At 40.5% G+C, this 5,959-nt stretch overlaps 1 long non-coding RNA gene across 3 annotated transcripts in view; it reads left to right on the top strand.

The window, feature by feature from the left end:
• The window catches only part of LOC122530982, an 83,035-nt gene extending 77,076 nt beyond the window's left edge, over positions 1-5,959 (top strand). For all 3 annotated transcript variants that reach the window (XR_006307162.1, XR_006307164.1, XR_006307163.1), the window contains exon 3: positions 4,559-5,959. This is a non-coding gene — a long non-coding RNA (uncharacterized LOC122530982). The remainder of the gene's footprint in view (positions 1-4,558) is intronic.

Raw genomic sequence — 5,959 nt, 5'->3', positions numbered from 1 at the left:
TGATTATTATTATATAATATTTAAATATTTTATCTTATAATTATATAATATTTTAATATGTTATCTTATAATTATATCTTACAATTATTATAATTATATTATAATTATATATTGTAATTATTTTATCTTATAATTATATAATATTTTAATATTTTATTTTATATTTATTTAATATTTTTGGTTCGACGAATCCAATGCATTCAAAAGTTAGGTCAATTAGAAAATTTCAGACGAAGTACGCCAAGCTTTTTCTTCTTGGCTGGCGGCGAACGCGTGGGCTGTTAGACGGGGCTGTTAGAAACGAGTGGAGGTAATTCTGGCCGTAATTTATGTATGGTGGGCGCCTCGCGCTTATCGGCAATAATTTCGAGGTAATAATTACGCGGATCGAGATTTCTTAATAACAGAGCAAGCTCGATGATCCCTTCACGTTCGTTTTTCGTTGATTTAACAATGTCGTTAAGGCATCGTAGATTATCCACTCAGCCTAGACCAACACGTATTTACGCCCACTTGTTCAATTTTTTCGCCAATTCGTATTTAACACTGCAACTACTCCCTTTAGGGGCAGAAAATTTCTGTCAGAGACGTTGAAATCAAAAAAGTTGAAAAAAAATAGAGAAATGAACAAAAAAAAAAAAAAAAAATTATCTAAATTTTTAAAAACGTTTAACGCTGTTTTTTGTCTGTCAAAAATTACGAATCGATCATTTTGGTCAATTTGGTTTTAGTGTTGAGAAGCTTTTGGAGAGACGGACGAAGGTAATAAATCAGAGTGGATCGTATATAATTATACATGATGTTATATGTACAATAAAATATTAATAATAATATATTACAATATACAATATATATATATAATATATTATTACAATATACTATATACAATATTATTGCTATATATAATATTACAATATACAATAGTATTACACAATAAAATATTAATAATAATATATTATTACAATATACTATATACAATAGTATTACACAATAAAATACTGTATATATAACATTCACTAATAAAAGGAAAATAAATCTTTGAAACAACTTCAAAGAGAACAGAATAGAAACTTCACGAGATAAACCAAAACTGGTAAAAGTTCAAAGGTCAAAATTGGGCCGATTCATAATTTTTATCAGAAACTTCATAGATGTAAAACAGCGTGTTCTTAGAGATTTAAATGAGAATCACGCGATGTGAATTGAAGCATGTATATTCTATTATAACGTTTCGACTTCAATGAAAATTCAGTCGTCGATAGTTCTAGTGGTAAACATTCGAAATTGGGCCGTGTTTTAATCGTGTTTAATCACGTTTAATTCCTAACGCTGGTTCGCGGATACCATAACGAGTGACCGATGCGACGAGTTTTCTTTTGAACTTGTCGGTGCGATATCAACTGGACAGAAGTCATTAAGAAGTAATAAACTTGTCATTTGTTTTGCCTGGGTTATATTTCAATATACTTAAAACTGCGAAAATGTCACAATTTGGGACAAAAAAGTCCTCGACGTGGCAAAGAGGTTAACTAATTGCGCTGGCAACTGATTGCGGACCATAACGAGTGACCAAACCGTACGAATTCGTTTTCTTTTTTGAATTTGTCGATATGTCACTGGCTAGAAATTACTAAGAATAATAAATAAATTTATAAATTGTTAATTGTAAATTTACAAATTATAAATAATAAATTTATAATTTGTTTTACCTGGGTTATATTTCAATATACTTAAAACTGCGAAAATGTTGCAATTTGGGACAAAAAAATCCTCGACGTGACAAAGTGGTTAACTAATTGCGCTGGCAACTGATTGCGGACCATAACGAGTGACCAAACCGTACGAATTCGTTTTCTTTTTTAAATTTGTCGGTATGTCACTGGCTAGAAATTACTAAGAATAATAAATAAATTTATAAATTGTCAATTGTAAATTTACAAATTATAAATAATAAATTTATAATTTGTTTTGCCTGGGTTACATTTCAATATACTTAAAACTGCGAAAATGTTACAATTTGGGACAAACAAGTTGTCGACGTGGCAAAGAGGTTAACTAATTGCGCTGGCAACTGATTGCGGACCATAACGAGTGACCAAACCGTACGAATTCGTTTTCTTTTTTGAATTTGTCGGTATGTCACTGGCTAGAAATTACTAAGAATAATAAATAAATTTATAAATTGTCAATTGTAAATTTACAAATTATAAATAATAAATTTATAATTTGTTTTGCCTGGGTTACATTTCAATATACTTAAAACTGCGAAAATGTTGCAATTTGGGACAAAAAAGTCCTCGACGTGGCAAAGAGGTTAACCACTTGCGCCGGCAACTGATTGCGGACCATAACGAGTGACCAAACCGTACGAATTCGTTTTCTTTTTTGAATTTGTCGGCACGTCACTAGGCCAGAAATTACTAAGAAGCAATAAATTTATAATTTGGTTTGCCTGGGTTAGGTTTATATTTCAATATACTTAAAACTGAGAAAACATTGCAATTTTAGGCCAAAAAATATTGTCGACGTGCGTGGCACGTCATTCCCGGCGCGAGAGGTTAATTAAGTTTAACGCAATCCATCTTTAGGTTTGGACGCGTATATTGGAAAGGCGGCTCTCTCGTTCGCATTCTATTCGGGGATCTACCGATCGGCGAAGTGGTAGAATTTCATGACTCGGTGAACACGAAACCGGGATCTCGGCGAAAAATCGGTGTTAACACGCCAGATGAATTATTACGTTATTAGCTTTCTTCCAGTTTCTTTCTATTACGCCGGTCAATACTCTGCGGGTAAATTCTCTCGCAAGTAATGCTCCTTTGCTTCTTGCTTTGCTGAATGTCCTGATCAAAATCGGGAGTGTTATCTTTGTCTCATTTACAAGGTGGACAAATTCGCTCGCTGTTGGTTAATTAAGATAAAACAACCAGCGCTAGCAATAATATTTTAAGCGTGCAAAAAAAAAAAATCTTTTACAAAAAAGAATATTTCTCTGAGAAGAAACGGTGTATGCAGTTAGGTACATTTTCCTTTTTGTCCGTGTTGGTCGAAGAGAAATAGTTTCGTGGTAGTTCCATTGTTCGTAAGAATGTGGCGCCTTCCAATCCTCGCACGCGCGATAAACTTTTTTGTTTATCGAGCGCTTCGTTCCATTTCGTCCATTTCACGTCATTTTTCCGAAAAAAAAATCGTCGGGAATACTCTACTTCTTCGCGTTCGCGGGGCGCGGAGGAGGGTGGAAATGCTCGGCTAAGTGGACTCGGACTTTGTCGGGACGATCGGGCGACAAAGTTGTTCGTTGTTTCGGTGACAGGCAATACTCTGGCGCTGGCGAGTCGAAAGAGGGAAACATTTCTCGAGTTTGCCTCGTTGACTTTAAACTCTGAGAAGTTCCAGAGAGGCAGAAAGAGAGAGAGAGATGTTGGGCTATCTTAGAGAACAAGTGGAGATGTTGGACATGGAAATTTGACGCGGCTCGTAAATGTCGATGGCCGAAGGTATGTCGCGAGTCGATTCTCCTTGGTATATCTCCCCTTTATCTTCGTACACGCCGTAGAAGCTGTTCTCCACCGGGCGTGAGATAGTTTTCCCCGAAAAAGTCGCTATTAAGCCCCGCTGGAAAAGGCGCATACCCCGACGCGCGATCCTTTCCCTCGTTTATTTTTTCTTTTTCTTTTTTTTCTGTACGCGTCCTTTTTCTCTCGCTACGAGTACTACTCGAGTCATAATTCTGAAAAGAAAACCAAAGGGTCACGACTTGTTCATTTTCAATCTGTTTTATTTTCTTTTCTCGTAGGATTTTATTATTGTTCTTTTTTAAATAATAAAAAAAAAATTGAGAGAACACGTGTCCGTAAAGGTTATTTTTGTCTTTCGGTGACTATTCTGTAGAACCTCGATCGCATAGTTGGACGAAAAATGTTTCTTCGAGGCTGGGGTTAGCGCTGTTTAATTACGACAGTATAGTTAAATGTACTTGTTGCAAGATCGAGTTAAATTACAATAAAATAATAAATCTTTTTCGCCGTTTCTTTGAAAAATTTTCAATTTTACTGATATTCTCGGTAACTTGACGTTTTTCATTTCTTGAAAATTACTCCGCAGAATGGAGAACCATCGAATATTCAAAATGTGGGGGAGAAAACTCGAATTTTCATCGATTCGTAAAAAAAAAAAAGAAATTGAAATTAAATTTTCGTTATTTTCAAAAAAAAAAAAAAAACCGTCTTCTGTTGCCACGAAATACTCTGAAATGTACCTAAAAAAATAATTCCCCGAAATAGATATCAAAGGCGGACTATTTTTATACACGACGAGCGTTCCGAACTCGAGGTTGAAAAAAAAGGGCCGGAAAATCTGCAGGAGATTTTCTCTCGGAAAGAGCGAAGAATGCTTAGAAGCCCCCCTTCAGTCGTGTCCTTGCGATTCTATTCGCAACGGGAGGGGCGCGTGGCGTAGCGCGGAAGCCGGAAAACGTTTCTTTCCTCCTCTCCCCCCCCCCCCCCCCCCCCCCCCATTGAGAGAGAGACTGAAGGGACGACCTTGTTACTGTTTACAGGTACGCGCGGCTGACGGACTCGATAGGGCCTCTTTCGCCCGTGTCCACGGAGAGAATGAAAAGGAGACGACGGAGCCGAAGGAAACGAGAAGAACCAAAGATGCGTGCCGCGGTGGCCGATGCAGCGGCGGTGGCGCGTTTGCCGGCGTGAGGCGAAGAGATTTGCAAAAAAAAAAAAAAAAAAAGAAAAAAAGAAAGACACGAGTGACGAGAGGGGAAAAAAACTATTCTGCGACACCGTCACAATCTTGGCGACACGATTTTTCTCACTTCCCCTCCGCCCCCCACCACCCCATCGAAAGGGCGTGGATATTTGAAGTTTCGCAGGTGTTGGCCTCCTTCGTTTTCGGACCGAGGGCCTTTTATCCCTGCCACCGAGTGCCCATTCACGACCATTCCAAAGAGACGCGCGCGCCGACTGGCCGACATATAATAAAGAAGACAGACATTTGCCTCGCTTCGTTCCTCTCTGAACGGGAGAATAGAAAAGGAAAGAAGTAAAGAAGAAAAGGTGAAAAGGAGCGGCGTAGGTAGGTAGACAGAGAGAGAAAGAGAGACAGAGAGAGAGACAGAGATAGGAACCAGGTTGATAGAGTGCGAAAGAGAAGAAAGAAGAAGAGAACGAGTGAGAGAGAGAGAGAGAGAGAGAGAGCGAAGGGCACTGAAGAAAACGAGGGTGGAGGGGGGAGGGGGGGGGGAAGAGCAGCGCGAAAGAAGAGAGGGAGAAGAAGAGGCGCGTGGTGGTCGTGGTCGCGGCGGCGAGGAGTAGTGGACGGAGGAGAGCGAGCAGAGCATCCAGATCTGTCGCGTGCTGCGTCGCTCTGGGATGGGACGGAATCGGGACGACACGGTACGAAGCGGAACGGGACGAGACGAGACGAAACGGGACGAAACGGGACGACGGCTACCACTACGGGCGCGAGCAGATTCACGGACGTAGGTGCACAAGTCAAACGGACTCACGAACGAACGCAAGAGCAAGAGCAAGAGCACGAGCACGAGCACGAGTACGAGAACAGGGGACGACGGGATGGGATGGAGGTTGCGGGCCCGTGTGAGTAGCGAGTCGAGTCGAGTCGAGTCGATTCCCCGGCGCGCTGGTATTGGTTTCACTCTCGGCTGCCGCCGGCCCGTGTGCTGGTGTGTCGATCTCTCTACGAGAGCGAACCGAGGAGCGTGCCCGAACCGAGTCGGAGAAGAGAACCGCCAGCATTCGTTCAGTAGTTTCTCGGACGCCGCACTGGCACCATCCGACCTATCGGATAACCCCGCTGATTTCGCCGGGGGCTACCCCCGTAACGTAACGTGACAATAACCGTGTGGTTGTCGATCACGCACGTACGTAGGATCCTTCAAGGTTCGAAGCTAACCGACCTATAGGAAGAAGAAAAAAAAAAAAGA

This window comes from Frieseomelitta varia, unplaced genomic scaffold (assembly GCF_011392965.1).
Source record: "Frieseomelitta varia isolate USP_RPSP 00005682 unplaced genomic scaffold, Fvar_1.2 scaffold_370, whole genome shotgun sequence".
Classification (NCBI taxonomy): domain Eukaryota; kingdom Metazoa; phylum Arthropoda; class Insecta; order Hymenoptera; family Apidae; genus Frieseomelitta; species Frieseomelitta varia.
The sequence above is the reverse complement of the archived record's forward strand: the minus strand, read 5'-3'. Positions and strand labels throughout refer to the sequence as shown.